This window comes from Lissotriton helveticus, chromosome 1_1 (genome assembly GCF_964261635.1).
Source record: "Lissotriton helveticus chromosome 1_1, aLisHel1.1, whole genome shotgun sequence".
Classification (NCBI taxonomy): Eukaryota; Metazoa; Chordata; class Amphibia; order Caudata; family Salamandridae; genus Lissotriton; species Lissotriton helveticus.
In genome coordinates, this window is record NC_136057.1 from 642171749 (window position 1) to 642199223 (window position 27475).

At 45.4% G+C, this 27475-nt stretch overlaps 1 long non-coding RNA gene across 1 annotated transcript in view; it reads left to right on the forward strand.

Moving 5' to 3' along the window:
- The window catches only part of LOC144770413 (uncharacterized), a 335354-nt gene that overhangs the window by 70770 nt on the left and 237109 nt on the right, over window positions 1-27475 (forward strand). Inside the window, exon 2 of the long non-coding RNA XR_013598884.1 lies at window positions 21716-21849. This is a non-coding gene — a long non-coding RNA (uncharacterized LOC144770413). The remainder of the gene's footprint in view (window positions 1-21715; window positions 21850-27475) is intronic.

Below are 27475 nucleotides of genomic sequence, written 5' to 3' on the forward strand. Positions count from 1 at the left end.
AGAAAAAGGCACAATGAAAGTTAGCAATACATTTATTGAAACTATCATAGTTTATCCTATGAAGCAGATGTCCTGGCATTAGTAGACAAATACAACTAAGCAAAGTAACCAACATTACTAGCATACTGTTTGCAATGTACAACCAAGCCATGGAAAATTATCTATCTGTTTAGGCCTATTCTTACTGTGTGAGTAAAGGGATATATTAGCGATCTTTGGGATTATCAACAGACCCCCATACCTGGGGTGTGTTCGTTACAGGATAGGTCTCTCTGCCAGAATTCTCCTCTCTACACACAAAGGGACAAAACACAGTTTATATGATCAAACTATTGAGTTGAAAAATTGCAGCTATGCTATGTCTAAAACGTTAGGAACTGTTGTTGACCGAGCAGACAACAGTACAACATGGTGTTTTGCATTCTAAACGTCTGTGTAAGAAATGCGCAGATGGAATCCCAAGAAGAGTCACTGAATAACAACATAACATGTACAGCATATTTCTAAAATACTGTCACAAAAACAAAAGTGTTATATGCCGCTTTGCAAGCAATCAATCAATCAATCAATCAGGAGAATTGTAAGCACCCTACTCAGCCTTGAGGGCCTCAAGGCGCTAAGGGGATGGGGGGTCCGCAGGTCTGTTTAGCCAACCGCAGATCTGTTTAGCTGAAGAGCCAGGTCTTGAGGGTCTTCCTGAAGGTATTCAGGGAGAGGGCGCGTCTGATGTCTGCCGATAGCTTGTTCCAGGTCTTGGCTGCAATGTGAGAGAAGGATCTTCCACCTGCTCTGGCTCTGTGGATGCGCAGAATTTCAGCCAGTGTGAGGTTTGAGGATCGGAGGTTTCTTTTAGGTACGTGGAAGTTGATTCTGTCGTTGAGGTATTTAGGTCCGTAGTTGTGTAAGCATTTGTAGGCGTGAGTGAGGATTTTGAAGGTGACTCTTTTCTCCACGGGGAGCCAGTGGATTCTTCGCAAGTGTTGGCTGATATGTTCGTGTCGGGGGATGCCGAGGACGAGTCTGGCGGCGGTGTTTTGTATTGTCTGGATTTTGCGGAGTAGGGAATTGTTGATTCCAGTCTAGAGTGCGTTTCCATAGTCCAGTCTGCTTGTGATGAGTGCATGGGTGACTGTCTTCCTTGACTCAGGGGGGATCCATTTGAAGGTCTTGCGTAGGATGCAGAGGGTGTTGAAGCAGCTGGAGGTGACTGCGTTGATCTGTCGGATCATGGTTAGTGATGAATCGAGTACGATGCAGAGGAAGCAAAAGTAGCCCAAAATATGTAATAAGCTGAACTAAGGGAGAACCAAAGTGGGCCCAGAAGGGGCATGGCTACTATGCATCAGTCCACAATCCCACAGTTCACAGTAGGAGTTAGGCAATGCCACCCCCTCCCCACTCTCTATTGATGTATTGGCCCTCTGCCCTCACTCTGCTCACGTCCATAGATGCGTTGCTCACCAGGACCATGCCACTGTTGTCACTACTGGCCTACTGCTCAGTTGAGGTGAAATTAATCCCCCTTCAAGACTGGCCCCAAGGCCTCCGAGCCCTGCGCGTAGCATCTAACGTTACGTCTCTTGCTGGCGCACGGGCCTTGCCATGGCACAATGCCACCTTATTTTTTCATCACTTCTTTTGGTGCCTTCAAATCCAGGAGGCTTGGTGGAGCTTTACTGTTTTTTGCTCCCATCCCCACACGCTTTTTCCGGCTCCCCCTCCCACATACATCCTCACAATTGGCCTAGATGTGGGTGCCATGTTGTTTATGCGTCTGGGGATAATGACTACTATGTACAAGTATGGTATTAAAACTCCTCTTGCCTGTTCAGCTTTCCAGCTTAAATTTCGTAGTTTTCATTGTTTATAGCAACCGTTTCTTCCACCCACCCTGTCTCCCCTCCCCCCCTCCCCCCATCCCCCTCTCCGGTTATGATAACTGGTAAAACTGCCTCCTACATCTACTCGCTCCAGACGAAACGACACGAATGAATGAAAATACATTTGTGGAGCTTGACTGGAACATCCTGCCACTAAGGGAACAAGTGATAAGGTAGTTTAAGCTAAAGAGAAGTAAAACACATTTTATCGAATGCAAGATTATTGGGGATCCTTTTACTTGAAAAACGAAGAGCATTTCAGTATTTATAAACCAGAAGAGAGAAAGGCCAGCAATACAGGCTGGTGTAATTGCCGGAAGCATGGGAATATGGGCTGAGGTAAGTACAGTGCATGTCGGAATATAATGTTTGAAACGCTTTTGAGGTTCAGGGTCTGTAAAATGTCAAGTGCGATGGCATATATAGAGTGGTAAACAAATGATCCGTTTGGGTGCGTGGGCATGACTCTAGACAAACAAGACCTCCTGTTGCTGTGTCGCTCTGGGGCGTACCAGACGTATCCTAAATCCGAGCCATCGGCAGACCATTAGCATGATTATAGGTATTAAAAAGGTGAAGGGCGAGACAATAGAAACTCACGGGTACGAAATTCGCAGGGGTGCAACTCTGCAACTTTAGATAGCCTTTACTTTACATCATAAAAAAAAAAAGATTGCCACATTTGTTTCTCCATCTCAGTAAGCCACACAATAGTTTAAATAAATGTATTACTTGCCATTGCCAAAAAACTTCAAGAATAAATAATGTGCGTTCTTGATTCACGTTAAATCAGTACTCATTCTGTGGTTCTCTCTGAGTTTTTTACGTGTGTGTGCCATCCAGTTAGGATACACTTCTCCACGCACTTCATTCTTGCACTGTTTCTTCCATGCTCAGTAAATAATCAATAAATGACTTTAGGAGGGATTTTCGATGGCACGATCTGTCTCTTAATTGTCTTCGGTCTTTTATAGTGTGTCTAACTTTGTTCAAGTGAAATACATAGTGCAGACGCACAGGTGCTCACTATTAATGCTGACAGCTCCCTTCCGGCAATGACATGTGCTTTTACGATTGTTGGATTTGCTTCTGTGAAAAGCGGCTTTGTTTATTAAACGCTCTGCTCATACTATTCTTGTCGTTATGATTTGAAATACTTTCGGTCCTGTAGCATAAACCAGTTTGTTCACTGTACTAAATCTCGCTTTACAAACGCAGGTGATTTCATGGTTACATTAAAAAAATATATATATATATTTAGACGGAGACGACTAAATGAGCATTGAGATAGTTAAGCATAAGGCCTTCCAGAGCTATATCAGATAATTTAGAAAATTACACGTTTGTTCACAAATACAAGTTAGCCAGACGTCTTCAAATGTCTACAGGAAGTACGAGTAAACTATTTATTCGGACAAGAGAGCATAATATAAACAAAACCATAGATGACAACCAGGACTACGAAGCAGGAGTCTCTCGCTGCGGGACTCCTTGCTCTGTAACCAAGAATTTACAATGCAATAGGTCTCGCATTTACGCGAGTTTAAGCTATTGGCATTGTAAATGACGATGCCTATTATTTTAGTTAAAAAAAAAAAAAGTAATTGAGTTTACAATGCCAATAGCTTAAACTTGCATAAATGAAAGACCTATTGCATTGCAAATGGTTAAGCTTAAAACTGAGCGGGTGCCGCTTCAAGGACACTGCAAGCGTTTCTTTTTAGAAAAAATAACTTTAACACTGAGCGCGGTGTCCTTGAAGCGGGCGCCGGACTCAGTGTTAAAGTTAAAAAAAATATAAAGAAACTGAGTGCAGTGTCCTTCAAGGGGCCCCACGCTCAGTTTTAAAGTTAAAAAAACAACAACAAAAACCAATCAGAACTCGGTGTCCCTGAAGCGGGCACCGCGCTTATAATGAAAGTAACAAAATTAAAAAAAATTAAACAGAGCGCGGTGTCCCAGAAGTGGACGCCGCGCTCAACATGAATGTTAAATATAAATAAATGAAGTGAGTGCGGTGTCCCTAAAGTGGGTGCTATGCTCATTATAGTAAAAAGCATATAATTTAGAGCTGATAGCGATGCAGCCGCCATTTTTTCCATCAGTGTCCATTATCAAAATAGTGCTCACCCACCAGATAAAGCCCACCGTGTAACAAGCCAAGTAAAAGGTCCAGTCCTTATGGGCGTTAACAAATGGAGACAAGGTGGTATCAAGGCGGGACTAACAAGCCTCATAATCAAACAAAAGCCAGCATTTTCGAAGGACAATGGCACAAAGCCAATGACAAATATGGGCGGAGAGTGTACAAGGCTTCCACAGCGTACCCTACTACAGCACGCCTCGCAGCACAAGGAGCGCATGTGTGCTGCCGCTAGGCCCGACCTAAATATGTGAATTTTTGCTGCATGCGTGCTCATGAACTTTTAGTGCGGCAAGCTGCCTGGAGATGCCACTGCCGCAGCACACAATTTCTGGGTTTCCATTGGAGACCAAGGTCTGAGCCTTCGTATGAATGTATGTTGTGGTTATTATGTTTTAGTTTCTATGTGGTTGGTGGCGGAGTCATGTTTAATGATAGCTAAGTGTGTGAATCTGGAGAGAAAGGCATGAGATCTGCCTTGGGCAACATCCCTTTTTTAGGTCGATTAAAGCTTATCTAGGCATTGTACTGCTGGGTGAGTGGCATCTTTGAGCTGTGTTGGTGTGACAAATCTTGTCAGATACATTGCAGTGAAAGCTTGTGTGTGATATATCTTGGTGGCAAGTGATGTCTGTAATAGGCCACTACAAGGGATGTGTTGAATCTATACAAGATGTTCTATCTAAGATGTACCGGCCGATATGCTTGTATGGGTTGTTTCATGGTTGTCAGTGTTTTGTGTTTATCAGATTTGATGTATCTACTTGGCACAAATCAAGCTAAAATGGCACTGTAGCTCTAGGCTATTTAAACTAAAAGACTGTAATCAGGATAGGCCAGGCCCAGTAACCCAGCTGGTAGTCTGACTAGGAACCTACGCAACATTTAAAGAAGGGTTATTTCCTACTGCTATACATTTGCACAAAATGAGTACATCTCAAAAGAAGAGCGGGCTTCCGCCCTCTCCGAGCACTGGCCTGAGCACACCAGCGACTTTCTAAAAGCCATCAAAAACATCAACAGCTTCATCACCACATGTGGACTGCGCCCTGGCTTCCTACAAGCACAACCCAACTGCAACAGCCTGAGCAAAGGCCAGCTGGTACACAGTGGATCTCAGGCTGATGAAACACAACTGCAAGCAACTAGAGTACAAATGAAGAACAATTCAAGACACTGCAATTAAAGACATCTTCATATCTTCCCTATGAGTCTATCATGAGCAGATACGCAACACCAAGCACACAGATCTTGCAGATTGCATCGACACCAACACAAACAGCAGCAAGGAACTTTTTGTCATCATGAAAGATTTCACTATGCCTTTTGCCGCCTCCAGAAACATCAACCCCTCTCAAGATCTTTGCATCAAATTCTTGGAATTCTTCTGTGACAAAATCACCTCCATATACAACAACTTCGACCCTCAACCAGACTCCATCACAACTCAACTTCCCATCATGGCAGATGAACAAATCCTGACCTAGTGGCCTGCTGTCACCACCGTTGAAATTGCTGCTACCATATCAACATCTTCAACGCAGAAGAAACGCAACTTATACTCTCCCTCTCAGAGAAAGACTTCCAGCATCATAAAAAAGTTCACTGCCTGCATGACCGAAGTTGCTAACTGGATGATAGCCAACTGTATCAAGCGCAACACTGGCAGGTAAGACAGAAGTCTTGATCTTTGGCAAGAGCACCTCACCAGTAGACTCAATTTGGTGGTCAATCAAACTCGGATCCACACGCACACCCAGAACCCACGTAAGGAACCTTTGAATAATCATTGACAGCAAACTGGACATGGCGACGCATATCAACTCTGTCCCTGCATTCTGCTTCCACACCCTGAAGATGCTGAGGGAGGTCTTCAAATGACTCCGAAGCAACACTAGAACCACTGTCACGTTCTAGTCATCAGCAAGTTGGACTGTGAGAGCATCCTCTACGCCAGGATCACCAAGCAACTCACTAGAATACTACAAATCATCCAAAAAACGACAGCCAGATTCATCCTACTGAGGTGATGGTGTTTGGAGGAAAGGAGGAGGTATGGTCAGCCGATTGGTGGCCAGACTCACTGGGAGCCTGTCCTGTCCCCGCTTCTTCTGCCAAAAACCTGGGGGTCGTGATCGATCCCACCCTCAGTATGTGCCAACAGGTCAATAGAACTGTTTCTACCTGTTGGGGTATTATCTGCATATTGAGGAAGGTTAGGCATTACCTTTCACAGCAGGCAAGGAAGCAACTTGTTATTGCCCTGGTTGGTTCGCGGCTGGACTACTGCAATGCGCTGTATGCTGGACTGAATAAAAGTCTGCTGCAGCACTTGCAGGTAGTCCAGAATGCTGCGGCTAGGTTTGTTCTGGACCTACCCCGACGCACTTCGGCTACCTCTGCCAGAAAATCACTTCACTGGCTCCCTATAGAGGACCGTATACTCTTTAAGACCATGTGTATGATCTATAGGGCCTTGGCAAAAAATAACCCTACCGGAATGGGATCTATTCTGTCTCGTTACAGCCCTTGTAGGAACCTACGTTCCTCTAATAGACTCCTTCTATCAGTCCCTCGTATCCGGAGAAACAGATGGGGTGGTAAAGCCTTTTCCTGTCTGGCACCCAAGTGGTGGAACGCTCTCCCGGTGGAACTAAGGTCCCTTCCCACCCTTCAGTTATTCAGAAACGCTCTGAAAACCCGTCTCTTTGTGAGGGCATATTTGTAGTGGTGCGTTGCCTTTTTTTATGATCTGTTTTCGTAGGCGCCTTGATACCTTCGGGTTTTGGTTGCGCAATATAAATTGCTTTCAAATTCAAATTCAAATCCTCAACCTTCCACACATATTTCACAACACATCCCAACTCAGGGAATTACACTGCATCGCAATACACAAATGGCCAACCCAATCTCCTTACACAAACACATTTAAGGCACTACATAACTCAGACCCTACCTACCTGAACAGTAGAATCTCCTTCCACCAACCACCCAGACACCTCCACTCCGCAGGACTCCTACTCGCACACATCCCATGCAAACACAGAACCAGATTAGGACAGGCGTTCTCTTACATCACTCCTAAAGGGTGGAACGATCTCCCACTCCACATCAGAGCCCCCTTCTCTCTTCTTGGATTCCACAACAAATTAAACACTTGTCTTTTCAATTACCCAGCCTACTATAGGCAGGGCTATGCACACACATCAGCTTAGCACAAGGATACTATTGTGGGTGATAGTGTGCTTTACAAATACATTTCACCTAACATATCATAACATAACATAACAGAAAAAACAATCACACTTGATAAGATGAGCAGAACCTATGTATATATTTAAAGGTTTATATTTCACTTAGTCACACCAGGGTAAAGTGACCAATTTAGAACAAAGGTCCATCCCCTACTCTAACCCCATCCATGCTCCTAAAAACTCTAACAGGCTTACTATCTCTAGTCAGTCGATCTCTAGTTGGGTCATGACCAGCAAGGTGGCACAGAAAATGAACACTCACTGCTACCATCTACAGTGATATGCAGGTCATAATCCTAAATCCTGGAAAGGCAGTCTCAGCATTCCATCTTTCCAAGGTCGTAAAAGTAATATTAAGAAGGATAATTGTAACATTTGTTGGGAAACAGCCTTTACCACGCAGTTGGAACCCCGCATGCCTTTACCACGCAGGCTGAACCACAAAGGAGACATTATCACGCAGGTATTTACCACACAGGATTTTGCAACGAATATGCCTATATGCTTTTCCCACGCATGACATTACAAGGAATTATGTTGTAAAGGCATGATTGGTAAAGGCATATGCATTGTGAAACTTTTAATGATAAGTATATGTAAGTATTAAAAGTTTTAAGTCACCAGTAGGTGGTTATAATTAGACCCTGGTTTCCATAGGAAAAGCATTTTTTTACTTGCCTATAACTTTTGTGTCGTTTGACCAACCTTCATGAAAATTTCCCCAAAAAGTGTCAAAGTAGGTTCTGTGTGTCATGGAAAGTTTGGGGGTGATATGTGCAGTGGGGACTCAGAAATAGGAACGCGAGAAAAGGGTGTATTTGTAATATTAACTCCCATAGGAATGCGTAGTCGAACCTACAGCCTGAACCGCTGAAAGGAATTATACCAAATTTGGCAGCAAAGGTAGATGTTGTTATGGAGATTGTGCTTTTTGATATTTGGTGCAAATCCGTCCAGTAGTTTTTGCGAAAATTACTCTGAAATTTATAGATATATCACTGGCCGCGGATATTTTGCGACGATTGCGCAATGAATTGTGAATGCATGCGCCAATGGGAATGCTCTGATTGGCTGGACGCAACCTGAACAGAAATTTGCGGCAGCCATTTTATCGTCTGGGAATGGTTCCCAGGGCTGAAAGTTTGTGTGAAAACCCACATAAGCGGTCAGGGGGAGATATTCTGGCCCCATATTTGAGAAATGGGTGTATTAGTGACTAAAGTTAGATGTTCAAAATAGATTTTTTTTGTCACGTGCGACATTCGCGATGATGAAGCAACCGCCACCATGGCTCTCCATGTCCTGTTGAAGGGACATTACGGCGACATTGCAAATATGGATAAAAATATATTACAAAAATATATATATTTGTACACAGTCACCTATCACTGCCACACACTCATGTATGTACTCACAAACTCACTCAGACACTTATACACCCATTCACATACCTACTCACACACTTATACATTCATTCACATACCCACGCAGATACTCATGCACCCATTCATATACTCATTCACGCACAATGCACCCACTTAGAGACTCACTCGGAGTACGATGCACCCATGTACAGACCCACTCAGAGACTTATGCACCAAAATACCCACTCATACACTTCTGTATGTCCTCACATACCCACTAATACACTTATAAACCCACTCACAGATACACTCAGACACCCATTCGCACACCCATACAGTCACTCACACACTCAGTCACAGACCGTCTCAGACACTCACTCATTCATACACTCAGAAACTCATGCTTACAGTCTCATACCCACTTAGAGACTCTTACACTCACTCATAGACCCACCTGGGCACTCATGCACCCGCTCATAGACCCACTCAGATACTCACACACCCATGCAGTCACTCACATAGTCACTCAAAGGCCCACTCAGAGACTCATGCACCCACTCACTCAGACACCCACTTAGACACTCATGTATCCACTCACAGATCCAGACAGTGATATACTTGCTTACAAATGAACGTACTCACAGATTGAGAGACTTACACAACCAATCACTGACCCATTGTGACAGTGATGCACCCACTCATAGATGTACTGAGGCATGCACACATTACGTTACAGAAGTATTGAAAGACTGATGCTCCGTCTCACAGATCCCCTTAAATACTTATAGAGTGAATGATAGACTTAGTGATACAGTGATGCATGCAGTCATCGATTGCACTGAAAAAGTTATGTACTGTGTTATAGAGCTATTAAGGGAGTTGTACATGCTATTACACAGTCGTTTAGATAGTGATGTGTTTAGTTTGTTGGCTATAATCCATTTTGCAGTTATAAGTTTTGCATGTGGTGGTGGCTATTGAATGTATGCATTTGTTTTATCATTTCGCGACGTATTCACACTGACCTCGGCTATCGATATCATTGCGATGCCCGGCATCACTGCAAAAATGGAAAATAGTCTTTGAAGACGAGTTTTCTGGAAACTCACTACAAAAATATGAGTTTGAAAAGTACACTAATAAAGCTCTACTGTTAAATATACTGTAGAATGTGTCTATATATATGTTTTACACTTTGTGCAAACCCCGCACTCTTCACGACTATCGACATCACCGCGGAGACATTGGTAGTCGCAAATAAAAATTTGTTTGTAATGGTGGTTTTATCCTAAATGGATCAGAGAAAGGAAAGTTAAAACAATATCTTACTGAATATTTAGACTAAACTTTATTTAAAAAATGTCTTTACGTTTATTTTTCAGTATGTGAAATACATTTGCTGAGCACAGATTCTCCACAGTAAATGCAACAATGTTGTGCCGACTCAAAAAATTGTTAAACATAAAATCAGTTATTAATGTACTTTCTGATAAACATATACCAAATCAAAAAATGAGTGATATATAATATAAATATAATATACAATATATATTTCTGGAAAGAAAATACAAAGATTTTAGAGGCTCACATAAAAGAAAATGGATGTTACAATTAAGAAATAGAATTTTTAAAACCTTAGAAATTCACTGAAAAAAACCAAAGCTTACTGGGACATTATAGTTAGGAAATGAAATTTAAGAATAACCTTGGAAATTCACTAAAAAAACAAAGGTTACAGGGACCTTATAGTTCGGCCGACATTACACTCATACAAAACCAGAGAAATTCAACAGTTATAGTTAGCTGAGGTAACTATCACTTGTTTCCCCGCAATGCACTGCAGATCACCTTACATATTACATTTCCCATGACATGGTCAGTGACATCACTGATGACATCTCAAATGACATCACTGATGATATCATCTACAAAATCTCTGATGCATCCACTCACACCCCAATATAACCTTTCATACACCCACTCCAACTTCCACACTGCCATTCTCAAAACCATTGATACACCCATACCCGTACTTACACACCCACTCACTAATTCATAGTTCTACACACACATCCACTCAGTTATCCAGACAGCCACTCATACACCAACTCACTCAATAATTCAGCCACTGATATATTCAGTCATACAGCCACAAAACCACTAACACGCCTAGCTCATAGAGCTACTCACACACCTATTCACTCACCTATACAGTCAAACTGCTATTTACTCACCTATAAAGTTGGAGACCTACCCTCTCACTTATTCATACATAACATAACACATACTCACTCACCCATACAGCCTCTCACACATGCACTTACTAACCCAAACAGCCACTATCATAATCCCTCACTCACACATAGTGTCACTCATATACTCAAACACTCACCTGCACTGCTTTTCACATATCTACTTACTCACCCATATACCACTGATACATCCATTCACTCACTGACACAGCCATCCACACACTCAGTCACTTATATAGCCCGTCTCTTACATACTCACTAGCCCATAAACCCACTCACTCACCCACTCACTCACCCATGCAGGCACTAAGGCACCCTCTCACCCACCCACACAAACACTCATACACCCATTAAGGTACTCAGACAACCAATCAATCACCCTTATACTCACTTTTGTACCCACTCACCAACTCATACAGCCACTTAGACACCATCTGACAGACTGATACAGACATTCAGACAACCTAGTCAGCGACCCATACATTTACTGGGACACTAATCACTCACATACAGCCAGTCATGCACATACTGAATCATCAATACAGGCACTCATGCACCCACTGATTCATCAATACACTTAATTATGTATATTTAACACTCATAAACATTTTAAAAACACACACACTCACTGGATGTCATGAGTGATGTAATATGTGAGGCCATAAGCAGTGCATTGCGGGAGTGCAAATTATAGTTAACTAGCTAACTATAACTGCTGAATTTGTCTGGTTTTGTACGAGTGGAATCTGACCCTACCAATAATGTCCCTGTAACCTATGGTGCTTTCAGTGAATTTCTACTTTATAACATCCCTGTAGCCTTTGTTTTTTTTAATTCCTAATTATAATGTTCCTGTAACCTTTGTTTTTTTTTTCAGTGAATGTCTATTTTTTTTAACTAGTGATCGCATTTCCAGAGTGTTGGAGAAAGGGGGATGGGCCTCTGACCAGCTCTAAGGAATCCCGCTATGTATGAGCTACCAGGACTGCTTTTTGACCCAAAGGTCCCTCAGGAATAAAGTGCACCACAAGCCTAGTCGTGTTTGCAGAGTGATGGAGAAAGGGGGCATGGCCTCCAAAGACCTCTTAGCAATCCCGCTGTGTGAGACTTATTTTTTTTTTTTTTTCAAAAACCTTTATTGAATCATTATACGGTTCATCAGTGCAATTTACAGTCAGCAAATCATAAGTTGCATTGCATACAAATATATGCCACCTTCCCATCTCAATGTTTCATAAAAGTAACTTCCCTCCCCCCCCTAGCGCCCTCGATGCCAATGAAAAAGTCTTTCAGCACAGTCCGGATCTTAACCAGCTCTCAGGAATCCCGCTATGTATGATTTAAAGGAGCTACCAGGACTGCTTTTTGACCCAAAGGTCCCTCAGGAAAAAAGGGCACCACAAGCCTAGTCGTGTTTGCAGAGTGATGGAGAAAGGGGGCATGGCCTCCAAAGACCTCTTAGCAATCCCGCTGTGTGAGACTTTATTTTTTTTGATTTTCAAAAACCTTTATTGAATCATTGTACGGTACATCAGTTCAATTTACAGTCAGTAAATCATAAGTTGCATTGCTTACAAATATATGCCACCTTCCCATGTCAATATTTCATAAAAGTAACTTCCCTCCCCCCCTAGTGCCCTCGATGCCAATGAAAAAGTCTTTCAGCACAGTCCGGATCTTAACCAGAAAAGTGTGTCGACGTGCGGTGCAGGGAGCAACTATACTGTAACATAAGTTGAGTTAGGCCATACAACATGCAAGAATAAGACTCTCAATCAAGCGTCCCCCTTTTCGGCCACAACTCCCATCTCTACATGCGTATGAGACATAATCATGTCCCCTCAAATAGTACCCACCTCCTCCTGACATTAAAATGCAACGATCCATTACACAGCCATATTCTCTTGAGAGGTCAGGGACCCCCTACCAGGCTCGTTATTGTCCCCAGCCCCCGTGGTCATTACCGCCATTTCTCCATCTGCATTTGTCTCCTGCAACAACAGGTATGTGGTAAGCGGGCCCCAGATATCACTTGGGCGTGACTTAATGGGTAACATTTCTGCATAGTAACCTAGATTGTCTTGCCATGTGTTCATGGTGTGAACCCAGCATATGAATTTGGAAGACCGTCCCCTTCCCCAACGACAAGCCACGTGATGTTTTGCCAGAAGTAGCCCCATAGCTAGGAATTTTTTGTGTGTGGTGTGTTAATGTCCTGGGATAGTCCTAAGAGAGCTACAAGTGGGCATGGATCTAGTTGGATCCCCAGCATGGTGGAGAGCCCCTCAAATGTTTGCGTCCAGAATGTTGCCACATGGGGGCAACTCCATGCCAGATGCAGGAAGTCCGCTCCCTCCCCACCGCACCCGACGCACCTATCGTTGTCCCTGAGGTAGAATCTATGCAGTCTGGTCGGGGTGTGATACAATCTGTGCAAAAACTTGAAGTGTATGAGATGTAATCTGCTATTGCGGGTGATAGCTTCTGTGTGTATACAGCAACGTTCCCACTGTTCATCGGACAATGGAGCTTCCAAATCTTTGTCCCATTCTCGCCTGGCTCTAACCGTGTGAGATGGCACTGCTGCCTGTGTGTGTTTGTATAGAAGAGACACAGCGTGCCTGGGAGTTTCTGCCTGCAGGAAAGCGTGCAAGGGATCCAACGTGGTCAGCTCCTCAGGAAACACAGGGGTAGCTGCCTTCACACTCTGGCGGAGCCGAGTGTAGAGGAATGTGTCCATTATTGTTGGTGTGTGTGTGTGTGTGGCGAATACCTGTTCCTTTGTGTGGAATTGCCCTCCTACATATAGATCCCTCCAAGTGAAGTATTTAAGGCTCTCAAGCATCTTTCGGCAAATCCCCTCACATGTGACGTTAAGCAAAGGGTTGCGCATCAGAGTCATCTTAGGAGTGTATAGCATCGGGGACTCCAATTTATGGGCTATTCGCTGCTTTTGCCACAACAGTGCAGTCCACAGTGGAAGGGTCTCGCCCGCGTTCCTTCACCGACGTGAAGAGGTAGGCTGCCGGGGGCGTCGAAGCCATGCAGCCGTCCTCAACCGCCAGGTGAGGCATATAGGGTGGTGGGTGGAACCAATACACTGCAAAGTGAGCCTGTGCACAGTAGTAATACAATTCGAAGTTAGGTACATCGTACCCTCCCTGATGATAAGGCAAAATCATAGTGCGTAAGTTGAGACGCGCCTGCTTCCCACTCCATATGAGCCTCGTGAGTTGTGTCCTGAGTGTACTGAAGAAGAAGCTGTCTGGGTAGTATGGTATATTAATAAAGATGTACAGTAGCTTTGGCAACAGTACCATTTTGATCAGCAAAATCCTTCCTGCCATGGATAGGGGCAAGCGAAACCATTTAGTGATGAGTCAGTGATTCTCTCCATGGCCATGCCATAATTTGCTCGCATCAGTGCATCTCTATCCCTAGTGATGTATATGCCTAGGGATTTTAGTTCCTCTGTTTCCCAGACCAGTGGGTAGTCTAGCTGATGTGGCTGGGCGTTGTCAGTTAGAGGGAAAACTGCGGACTTAGACCAATTTATTTGTATACCAGATATGTCTCCGAATTTGGTGATCTCCCTCAGGATGGGGTTCAGATTATCCTGGGGTTTAAGAACGTATAATGTCATGTCATCCGCATATAGCGAAATAAGCAGCTGTCTGGCTGGGTAGATCAGCACCTTGTCATCGTGGTGTTGGCGCAATTTAGCAGCAAAGGGTTCTATGACAACCCTGGCGCGTCTCTCTTGAAATGGGAAACGGGAAGGATCTGGCACCATTTAGAAGTACCGATGCCACCGGTCGGCAGTAAAGCAATTGTATCCATTGGAGGAAGGAGGTGGGCATCTCCATACGTCCCAATACGCCCAGCAGGTAGTCCCATTCCAGGGAATCGAACGCTTTGGTAGCATCGAGAAAGACCGCCACTGCAGTACAATTGGGGTCTAGATCTTGCAAAACTGCGGCTAGGGTTCTGAGGTTATGTGCTGTGGCCCGACTCAGGATGAACCCTACCTGGTTAGGTAGCACATGTCGCTGCATCAGCAAGTTGAGTCTGGTCACCAGGACCTTAGCAAGTATTTTCATGTCACAGTTTAATAAAGATACGAGTCGCAGCACAATGGGGATTTCCCTGGTTTAAGTAAGGAGGTGAGCAAGGCTTCGCGCATGGTCTCCGGCAAGTATCCCTCTTCAGGTGCAGCATAAAAGACTTCTCTGAGGATAGGAGCTAATATAGGGACATATACTTTAATTCTATCGGTAACCCGTCAGACCCCGGGGCCCGTCCTGATCTCATTTGCATGATAGCGTCAGTGATTTCATCCAGTTCTAAGTTTAGATCCAGGAATTTTTGCTGGGTGTCCCCCAGCCACACCAGGGCAGTATCCTCTAGGTATTCTGTCAGGTCTAGCGGGGTGCCTCTTTGGGAAGAGTACAGGTTGCTATTGAAATCTCTAAAGGCTTTGAGTTGGTCAGGAAGGTTCCTGTGTATATTACCCTGTGCATTCTGTATGGTTGTGACATAGTTGGAAAACTTAGGGGGCTTAATCGTGGCCGCTAAAGCCTTCCCAGGCCTGTCTCCCTCACCATACACCCTTTCCATATGTGGTTTAAACCGAAATCTGTTCTCCCTATCAGCCAGCTCTTCATATTCTGTCAGCGTGTTATGCATAGTGGCTTTGAGTGTGTGTCCGTCAGGGTCAGTAGTGATGTCAGTTTCCAGCTTTTTGAGTTTTTTTTCTAATTTGTCAAGGTAATTACGCAGCGTCTTGAGGATGCCACCTCCTTTGGAAATGCACCACCCCCGAGCCGTGACCTTAAAAGCTTCCCACACTGTTGTAACACTAGAGACAGATTCCATATTACGTAAAAAAAAATCTTGTATATACTTCTCTATTTCCGCCTTAAATACTGTGTCATGCAGGTGTAAATGGATTGAGGCACCAGCTTCTATAAGGGGAGTGTTGTAGTGGGGCCTGTAAATCCACCAAGACAGCCGAGTGGTCGGAGTACGTGTGGGCTAAGTGTGTCGATGTCCTAGCCAGTGCACCATTCCCGCACATAGGAATACATAATCTAGTCTGGCCCAGGATGTATGACCCGCTGAGTAATGGGCGCCCTCTTGCCCAGTGGGGTGCGCGTGCCTCCAAGAATCTATTAGGAAATTGTCAGCTACGTGTTCCTGTAGCGTCGTGTTTGATAAGTGTAATGTGCTAGGGAGGCCCTGGACCTATCCAGTCGGGGCTGCACTGTCGTATTAAAATCTCCCTACACACAACATAAGTAGTGCCTATCTCCTGAATCGTATCCCATAATCGAAGGAGAGTTTGAGGCTCATCAGTTTTGGGGCCGTAGTAGTTGGCAAAAGTCACATCATAGGAGTGCAGTCATCCCCAGAGAAGACAGTATCGTCCACCTGTATCCGCCTCTGTCCCACCCGGCACAAATGCCACTCCTTCTGACCAAGATCATTACACCCCGGGCGTAAGAAGAATAGGATGCGAAGGAACGATGTGAAGCCCACCTTAAGGCAAACAGGGGTGTAGCCTTGGGGCACCAGTGTGTTTCCTGTAACATTGCAATTGCAATGTGGTGACGATCTAAGTATCCTAACACTTGCCTTTTCTTTCTCGGGTTGTTCAGTCCCCGCACATTCCAACCAGTACTTTAATGTTGTGTATGTCACATGGGCAGTCCACCATTGCAGTAGTGGTAATATTCTATACTCCACCGTGCTGACCCTACTATTAATGCATAAGTGAATCGCCTTCTGGTACTTGAGGTTTCCCCTCCCGCCTCCCACACCGGCTCCCCCAACTTGCCGGGTACACAATTCCCTCCCTCCCATAGAAATAGCATAACGCAACTCTTACTGTGTCACCTTAGTAAGTCTGAATGGGGTACGCCCTCATAGGGGATACACCAGAGGTACACGACCCGCCCCCTGCCTTCCATACTTTCACCCACCTCCTGTGCCATCTTACAGCAGACAGTCACGGCTGGACGGAGGCAGATTGCCGGGCAGATTATAGAAAAATGCAGTAAACAGTTGCATACAATTCTCTTGTGGGTCAGTCCTTCAAAAGCGGAGCGCCCGGGAGAATCACAGGAGTTTCAGAGACAGCAGATTCATCAGACTGGGTCCGATAGGGGAGAGTGAGACCTGGAGCGATCCTGCGCCTCAGATCCCGCTGATGTAGCCTTTCGGTAGCGCTTGAAATATTCCTCGACCTGCTGCGGGTTCTGGAAATAGTGCTGCTTCCCTTGATGAGTAACCTTCAATTTCGCCGGATACAGCATGGTATAAGAGATTTCCTGCGCTTGAAGTTTCTTCTTGACTCCGAAAAACTTTCATCTGGCGTCTTGCACTGATTGCGTGAAATCCTGAAAGAAAGCCAGTGTTGTGTTTTCATAGTGTACTTGCTTCCTTTCGAGGGCCATGCGTAGGACCGCATCTCTATCATAATAGATCAGAAATTGGGCTATCACAGGCCGAGGTTCCGCCCCTGGAGGAGGGGGAGCCTCCAGGGATCTATGCACCCGTTCTACAGAGAGGTGCGCTGAGAAGGATTCCCTACCGAATAGTTCCACCACTAATTTCTCGATGAAGTCCTCCATACGGCCCACACTGGTGGATTCCGCAAGGCCTACAATGCGCACGTTGTTTCTTTCGGAGCGCACCTCCAAATCCTTGTTTTTCCCGGCTATAATTCGGAGCAGCCTATCCATGTGCGTGAGTTGACCCTTACTGGTAGTGGCACCGTCTTCCAGGTCTGACATTCTGTTTTCGACTTCCTTGATGCGTTGTTGATGCTGATCTAATTTGTTAACCACTGCCTCCATACGCAAGTTCATTGTGTCCATTTTGGCGTCTATGGACGTAAGACTTTGCTTCATGCCGAGTAGGAGCGCCTTCCAGTCTTCCTCCGCCTCCCCCATTGCGGCAGAGTCCGCATGTTCCACTGATTGCGATCTGGGCGCTTTGCGCGTTTCGAATGGGATCTTTGATTGTTTGGCGTCTGTGCGCCCCATTTTGTCAGTCCACTGGTTGTGTTACAGTAAAGAATAGGCCCTTCAGGGGAAGGGGAGCAGGGCACTGCAGTGTTCAATTGGCTCTCAGTTGCGAACAAACTAAAGCTAAATAGCAGTATGTGGTGCAGGGCAGGCTATGGTGGTGGCTGTTTCCGCCAGTGGGAGTCCTTTCGTTGTGACTAGAGCGCACGCTAAAGTAGATTCACCTGGGCCAAGAGCATTCGTTAGCCCCTAGCGCCTGCCAGTTGTGACCACGCTGGAGTGGGGAGTGCAGGCCCGAACCTGCAGTCCGGAGCGGCACAGTACGGTATGTGGGCACAGAGAAATAACAGCCGCCAGGCCCCTGAGCAATGGGAGTCAAGATGCTATAGGGTGCAAATGCGGGAGGGCCCACACCGCAGCCATACGTTACTGTACCTTGTCTTCCTCTGGGCCACGCACCACTAGCAGTAGGCAGTGTCCATCTGCCCCTCGTTGGCCGCTGGGGTTCAGGGTTCGCCCCACTTCAGGGTCTATGCAAGTGAATGAAAGGCCAGGCCAGTCACGATCCCCCTCAGGCGCGAAGATGGCGGGCTCCCTCTTTGTCCGTGTGCGCCTCGTCGATGTAAAATGGCGGCCGTACGACTCCTGGGCCGCCGCAGGGTCTTACAGGGAGGTGAGTCACCCAATCCATAACCAGGCCCAGTTCAGGGCCCCGACAGTATCAGGCTTGCCGCTTCCGCCTACTGTCCTTCGGCGGTAGCCCGGCCCAGGATTTGCCGCCTCACCGGGCTGTCATCAATTTGTCCACCGGGCCACAGGCCGCCGCCAGCAAGCTCTGACACCGGGGGGGGGGGGCACGCCTCCAAGCGCAGCTCCTTACCTGCGCCCCCCAGTCCGGGTTCGCGAGTAGCGGAAGAGCACTCCCGCAGCTGCCCGCCACCCGGAGCTCCACCTCCCACTGCAAACGCGGTCTCGGTCTTTCCTAGTTGTCACGGCTGCATTTGTGTCTCCGCGCCAGTTCTCCCCTGTCCGCTCCGAGTGATGGCGGTCCTCTAAGCAGTTATTCGGCAGTTTAGGCGCACAAAAATGGTATCCCCGGAATCAGCAGGGTTTCAGGCATTCCACGGTGAAGTCAGATCTTCACATACAGAGCTGAGGATGGGTTTGAAGGATGATTTTCTGCCCGACTAAGCCTCACAGGTGCGCGCCCATCTTGGTCTTGCGCCACCTAGTGCCCCCGATTCTCCCCGGCTTTATCCGCTGTGTGAGACTTACTGGAGGTAACAGGAGGGGTAGTTGGCCTTCAATGACATCCTCCTGGTGCCCTACAAGTTGGAGGATGAAGTCCCCTTGGCTCTTGAGGGTACATGAGGGTCAACTACCCCTTCTGCCACCTCCAGTAAGACCCACACACCTTAAGTGCTGAGAGTTTTCAGAGGCCACACCCCCTTTCTCCACCACTCTGCAAACGTGCCTCCTGACTCACTACTGGTTGGGTAAGTAGTCCACTTTAGTCCTGAGGCCCTCAGGAGTAAAGTGGAATTCATTCTCCAACCAGAAGCACGCCAGCAGGCGTGTTTGCAGAGATGTGGAGAAAGGGGGCGTGACCTTCAATCCCACTCAGGAATCCCGCTGTCTGGGACTTACTGGAGGTAACAAGAGGGCTTGTTGGTCCCCAAAGACCCTCAGAATTCAAGGGGATATAATTCCCCAACCGCCACTGTGCCAGAAGGCGCATTTGCAGAGTGGTGGTCAAGGGGGCATTGCCTCTGGCGACTTGCCGGATGTTTTTTTTTAAATAAATATTTTTAATGGCTGATTTCGACCCCTAGGAACCCATACCCTGAGTCGGGAGAGGGGGGGTGCGCAGGGCACAGCCTTTTCCTTTTTATAAATACATTTATTTAAATAAGGGAAAGGGATGTGCGGCCCCCCTTCTCTTGGCCAAATTCGGCCCCAGGGATCCCATTCCCAGCGCCAGGACTTTATAATTTTTTTCCAAAAACAGGGGAGAGGACCGCGTGTCTCCCCTCCCCTGGCCTATTCCGGACCCGGGAACCCCATACCCTGAGGCCAGGTCTTCATTATTTGTTTTTTTAAATGGGGAGAGGGGCCGGAGCAGCCCCCTTCCCCTAGCCAATATTGCCCCAGGGACCCAATCACGGGGCAATATTGGCTGTGCGTGTCAGTTGCGCGTCTGCACCATTGGCCCTGAAATAGTCAGGAGACCAGGGTCTGTGGAGGGAGACTAGAGTGTCTCACCACCAAGATGGCGGCCCGTAATGGCACGCCAGAAGTGAGTGGAAGAGGAGAGAACCACCTCCCAGTAAAAGAAACTCCCTCCACTCAAACAGTAGGCTATCTGCTGCGGTGGACCAGCGAGCAAGGGAAGAGGCGAGAGAGTGCGAAACAAGAGGTAGGCACAGAGAGCAGTTAAAAAAATCTCTTAGTTAGATTAAACAGGCTAAAAACAAAATTTAAAACACTAAATATACATAAAATACATAAAACATCAGAACAGCAGAGGGAGGGATAACGAAAGTGCAGAGGATTGCAGCTACAGGTCACGCAAAGCACTCTGACTGCTTACTTATTGTCTGCTGCACGTCAGTGCCATTGGCCCTGAAATAGTCAGGAGACCAGAGTCTATGGAGGGAGATTAGAGCGTCTCACCACCAAGATGGCGGCCTGTAATGGCATACCAGAAGTGTGTGGAAGAGGAGAGAACCACCTCCCAGGAAAAGAAACTCCCTTCACTCAAACAGCAGGCTATCTGCTGCGGTGGACCGGGGAAGCGAGGAAAAAGGCAAGAGAGTGTGCAACCAGAGGTAGACACAGTGAGCAGTTATTAAAAATCCCTTATTTGGATTAAACAGGCTAAAACAAAGTTTAAAACACTAAATATACATCAAATACATAAAACATAAGAACAGCAGGGGGAGGGATAACAAAAGTGCAGAGGATTGCAGCTACAGGTCACCCAAAGCGCTCTGACTGCTGATATATATATAGATGTCCTGTTTTAGGTTTAAACCTATAATAACTGATAAAACCCCACTGAAAGGGAAATAATCTTCATCTCTGTAAACAAATAAACACTGAAGAAACACCTTCACAACCACAAACTAAATGCCATTCAAAGAAAGGAAAAGGAGAGTGAAAACCATTTTTATTTCTCCCTGAAGGGGTCAATACAATGTAACTTTGTTATACAAGGTAGCAGCAAGATATACTAGGCTAACATTATTCTGCTTGAGTTTTGTTGTTTAGGGATATAACAAAATTATAGTTTCTTCTTCCTTTTGCTTTTTTCAGTTTAGTGGTCTTTGGCTTAAAGATGCAGGGTTTAGAAGCATGTTTTACGCCTTATGTAATCACTTTATAAACTACAGAGAATCAGGAAATATCAAAGTCATATATGATATTTTGTCTAAGTTTGATTTTTTCACTGATAGGTAAAATGACTGGTTTCATAAGAATCTTTGCCAATATGTGCCATCACATTTACTCACACAGAATGATGCATGAAACCCTTTGATACATCACCTTTCTTTTCTAGCAAGTAAGTATTGCTTGTAGGTGAATTGCCAAACGCATGAGGTTTTAAACATTCAATGCAAGGTGTAGTGGCAGGTGTATGTGAAAAGAGTGCTGTCAACAAAAATCTGGGATAGTGGTGAAAACATGACACCAGACTTTTGGAAAACATGGAACGCAGTATCACTTGGAATGCTTCTGCAAAAAGTTCATACAAAGTCCAACAAAGATTAGAGTGATATTGTTTGTATTTGCAGTGATTCAGCTACGTGTACGGAAAAGTTGTGGGATGAACTGTCAAAAATCGATATCGGAGCTGAAGTGCCTCCATGTAAGAGATCCTTGCCACTTGCTAGTTGGTATGCAGAAAGCATCTTTACAATCTTCAGAGGTAATGAATAATGCTATTGACTTTGTAGTCCATTATGTTCAACCCAACTGTGTCATTTAGCCAGTGGTTCTCAGTCCTAGAGGCCGTGAATGCTATGTTATCCATGTGGTGACAGTTTACCGAATTTTTGCTTAGTGAGGATGGCAAAGACATGAAATGTGAGGATTTTCGGTTGCATATTGATAGTGATGTGAAAAAAAGTACACTCTAAATCATTCTTAGATTTTAATGGAAAACATGACTGCTGTAGTGGACATAATAAAAAAACGAAAGTCTGAAAACACCCTCGTCTACTAAGGGGACGATACCAATTCGGGTCGGAAGTGCTCTGAACCATGTTCGGAGCCATTCCGACCGAATCGGTCAGTGCCGGCCAGTTTTCATTCTGACCGAGCCATTCCGATGGGCTCGGTCGAAATGGAATCCGACTCGGATTTCCGGATGGCCTACGATCCTCCAGTACTCCCCCGGTCACCTCTTTACGACCAAGGGAGTACGATGGCAGTTTTTCACTGCCTTTTCGTGCCGGTCTGTACGGAACAAAAAGGCAGTCGGAAACTCCCTTTGAGGGCCCCCAGCAGTGCCCTCATGGGTGCAAGGCTGCAGAATGGGTCACACGCTAGGCCAACAGAGACAGCGAGCACTGCCACAAATGCTGGGAGACAGTTAGACGGGAACGTTTCAGAAGAGGGACCCCGTTATTGGGACACCATAAAGAAATACTGTAATCAGCTGTATGAACCCCAAAAAATAGGAGGATACACCATAAAGAGAACAAAAATAGACGATCTACAGCGAGATTTCACGCTCCATATCGGCAACAATTCTTCATTAAGAGTACTTTGCCAAAAAAGCCGATTGAATGACCTCCTCCCTCAAATACATCTTGCCCTGATGAAGACCTTTAAATAAAGTAACGGTCCAGATTTCACAAGGTCGAGACGCGTTGGCGGCATTATTTTTAGTGGATCAGAAAAAAATCTTAAAGGACACTGCTTAAATCAGCGAGTAGAGCTAGAGGGTTCCAGCTCACTCTAACAAGTCTCACAATAATCTCTGACCCCTAATAGGACCCCAAATATAGAACGTGCCTAGAAAGAAAAAGTTTTTTTCAGGCAGAAAATACCTATATATGAGCATAGTAATGCCAGAAGGGACTTTGAACATAACATGTGTACAAATTTGTAAATATTGGTCTTTTGTTGTTTAGTAATGTCCATATAATGTATATATGTTGTGCATACGTGTGACACAAAATATTGTTGGGATAATTATGTATCAGATGTAGGGACACTCAATGGATAAGAAAGTTTTGTAAAAAAAAGAAAAAAAAGTAAGAAGTATAACCGCAGAGTCAATAAAAGGGAAATCGGTGTTTTGAAAAACTTTGTTTGATGTATGGTGTCAGAGATAAACCTGTTGTTAAAGCCTCTGTGGATCCCTGCACCCGGTGGCAGGCAACTTGGGGTGCTGGCCACACTGATGTCATCAGTGATGTCATGAATGATGTAATATGTGATGTAATATGTGACATGATCAGCAGTGGATTGCGGGTGCGCGATATATAGTTAGTGCAACTAACTATATATGGAATTTCAATGGTTTTGTGTGAGTAAAATAAGATTTTTTAAATGCTAATTCCTAACTATATATGGTCTATAACCTATGGTTTTTTCAGTGAATTTTCAAGGTTTTGTAAATGCTAATTCCTAACTATATATGGTCTATAACCTATGGTTTTTTCAGTGAATTTCAATGGTTTTTTAATAGCAAATATCATAAGCTGTCGAATGTCAAGTACGTGGTAAGTGAAAACATTTTCGTGTTTATGCACACTGATCTGCTTTGAATGGTGCCCCCCCCCCCCCTCATTTCTATTAGGAGTACTCTCTCTTTGCAGATAGTGAAAGGTAGTTAACGCAGGCCTTTGCCCCCGTTGTAATCCGTCGTGCCTGCTTCTCTCTCCATTTGATTGATTGTTATCCAAGTATTTACTATTTTAGAATTAGTTCTCTTTGGTTCATTCTCTATTTACAAACAAACACAGAGTCGCAATACTCTGTTTAGTCTTTGCAGATAACGAAAAATCGTGTAAAAAAAAAGAAAAGGAATCGAGCAAAATCAGTAGGCCACTAATGGGATCTCTTTTTGACCTCGCTAAAATAGAAACATTAGGAACAACCCCTCATGACAAATACAAAACTAGTGAGATGAACTGAACTCCACACAATGATGGCTGCAAAACAGCTCGGCTCCGCCACCCACCCCGCCCAAAATAACGATAAAGAGCGGCTGCCATGATTGGTTGCGGAATGGCCACGACGGAGCTACGAAATGGTGCTGCTCTCATGCTAACCCCAGCTTCAGTCTGAAACATCCAGAAACACTGTAGACTACCAATTCGATCAGTTCCGGTAGCGCCCCAATGTAACCCGGTAGAGAAGAACTAGCCCTCCCCTCTTTGACTGATGGTTCTTGTTGCCTGTCCCTTCTGTTGTCATTTAACAGAACTATTTAGCCTGCTGAAAGGGGTTGTGTTTCAACCGCTGGTTGGTGGAGACATTTTGACTATATTCTGGACCTGCGTTGTCGCGTAATGCGTCATATGACGCGCCGCGTTAGCGCATCCGGAAGTCATCCGGGGCGCGCAGCGCGTAACGTAAGCATAACAAGTCATGTGACTTGTTAATAAAACTTTTCATTGGTTCATTTTACTTTTCTTATTCTAATGATGAAAGCCTTGGTCATATCACCTAAAAATTACGCTTTTAATTACTTCCGAACATTATTTTTTCTTAAATATATGTTATAATGTTCCAGGCTAATGTACTTTCCCGGAAATTTTACAACTGTCCTGCAAGTAAAATATATTCTTTTTTCGAGAAAAAGAGCGTTTCTTCGTCCCATGACGGAGCCGTTGAGCAAAAGAGGGTCGACCTGCTGTCTTAGTCGCCGATACGCCTGAATATGAGATTCTTATCGATCACTTTATGTTGCAGGAATAGAAAACACAACAGCCCTTGACCATTTATCTTTACTGCGTTCCTTCGTATTATACCTTTTACCCTTCATGTAATTGGTCTGCTTTATTTCACTTGCCTTTTAATGATTCTAAAACAGTGACTATTATTAAAAACTTTACCAATGTATATACTACTACCATGTTTTCTTTTAAAAACCTTTATTGTGAAAATTTCATTATACAAATACGAGCCTATAACCACGTGGGCCTGCCACGGAGCAACCTGTAATCGTATATGATGAATAGACATTTACACTGTAGAGGAACGTAACGGGCGGGCCATTAGGTTGCAAGAACTAAGGTGTCTAACAGTTACGGAATCGGTGGACGTACATTTTATAATTAAAATACGACAGGGCCAGTTACAATAAAATTATCTAGATATACATTTGCGGGCAAGTACCATGGGTGACGTTAATTCGAACTTTCAACAGTACAGTAATCAATAACACATCAGAACTTAATATCAATAGGGATGTCGAAATATTCAATCAATTCTCGTCCCCGCCCGCCATGTGCTTCAAAACTGCATACGTATCTCGTGATTTCAAGGTTCTGCAACCAGTACACAACAAGGAGTTACGAGTCCCATTTATTCTGGCGCCATTTTGGGCGAGGACGGGCAGGTCCAGGATATAGTCAAAATGTCTCTACCAACCATCGACTATGATGATGTTCATATGCTGTATTTATTAGAGTAACACTCATCTGTCCACATGAAATTAATTTACCACAATCTAAACATGTCATTTTAATCTTTCCAAAGTTCTTCTAAATATTTGGGACCGTTTCCCTTGCCTCTGAAGCTCTCAGTGCCACTTCTTTGATGAATGTACTAGCAGGTCAGGGGTTCTCCTCCAAATCTCTCTTTTATGCAGCACTATAATTAATTGGTGCCACCTCTCCATATGACGATGCATGGTATAGTTACCACAACTATATTTTTTTTCGGTTCCTCTGGAGAGTTCATCGTGGCAGATGAAGCGTGTAACGTACCGGGCATTTACCTTTTTTTGCATGTACAGGAAAGGAAAAACAAATCGAGCGTCCAAGTTCTAAGGTGTCCCAGGGCCATTTTAGTAGACCAGGCCCAAATCCAAAGAACAGGCCGCCATTTTGAGAGTCCTCTTGCAGCCGCCTGTCGCTGTAGCATCAAGAGCAGCCGAAACTCAGCTGAATGGCAACTGAAACGGTAAATGGGCGCCCCACTACATTTCAGCATTGTAGGATGACCACACCAGTACAGCAACTTGCTAGACATCACCTCGGTGCCATCCGGATCTCGGCGCCCCACTGCAGATGAAGAGCCTCTCAACTATGAAACCACCACGGTGACATCCGGATCTTGGCGCGTTGTGCTGCCTTCGGCCTATTCGCACATCGGTCCGCTACTGACGCCATCTCACAGGCTAATGGGGTGACCCACGCCGAGTTTCAGCATTGTAGGATGACCACACCAACTTGCTAGACATCACCTCGGTGCCATCCGAATCTTGGCATCTCAACGCCTAGTGGTATCTTCCATACAGAAAATATTGTTACGCTGCCTTTGGCCCCATTCGCACATCAGTCCGCAACTTAGACATCACCTCGGTGCCATCCGGATCTTGGCATCTCAGCGCCTTGTGGTGTCAGTCAGAAAATATTGTTGCGCTGCCTTTGGCCCCATTCGCACATCAGTCCGCTACTGACACCATCTCACAGGCCAATAGGGCGCCCCACGCCGACTTTTACCATTGTACGATGGCCACACCAGTGGCACAACTTGCTAGACATCACCTCGGTGCCATCCGAATCTTGGCATCTCAACGCCTAGTGGTATCTTCCATACAGAAAATCTTGTTACGCTACCTTTGGCCCCATTCGCACATCGGTCCGCAACTTAGACATCACCTCGGTGCCATCCGGATCTTGGCATCTCAGCGCCTTGTGGTGTCTTCTACTCCGAAAATATTGTAGAAAATATTGTTGCGCTGCCTTTGGCCCCATTCACACATCAGTCCGCTACTGACACCATCTCACAGGCCAACAGGGCGCCCCACGCCGACTTTTACCATTGTACGATGGCCACACCAGTGCCACAACTTGCTAGACACCACCTCGGTGCCATCCGGATCTTGGCATCTCAGCGCCTTGTGGTGTCTTCAAATCAGAAAATATTGTTGCGCTGCCTTTGGCCCCATTCGCACATCGGTCCGCTACTGACGCCATCTCACAGGCCAACGGGGCGCCCCACGCCGACTTTCAACATTGTAGGATGGCCACAGAAGTGCGACAACTTACTAGACACCACCTCGGTGCCATCCGGATCTTGGCATCTCAGCGCCTTGTGGTGTCTTCTATTCAGAAAATATTGTTGCGCTGCCTTTGGCCCCATTCGCACATCGGTCCGCTACTGACGCCATCTCACAGGCCAACGGGGCGCCCCACGCCGACTTTCAGCATTGTAGGATGGCCACACCAGTGCTGCAACTTGCTGGACACCACCTCGGTGCCATCCGGATCTTGGCGCGTTGTGTTGCCTTCGGCCTATTCGCACATCGGTCCGCTACTGACGCCACCTCACGTGCCAACGGGGCGCCCCACGCCGACTTTCAGCATTGT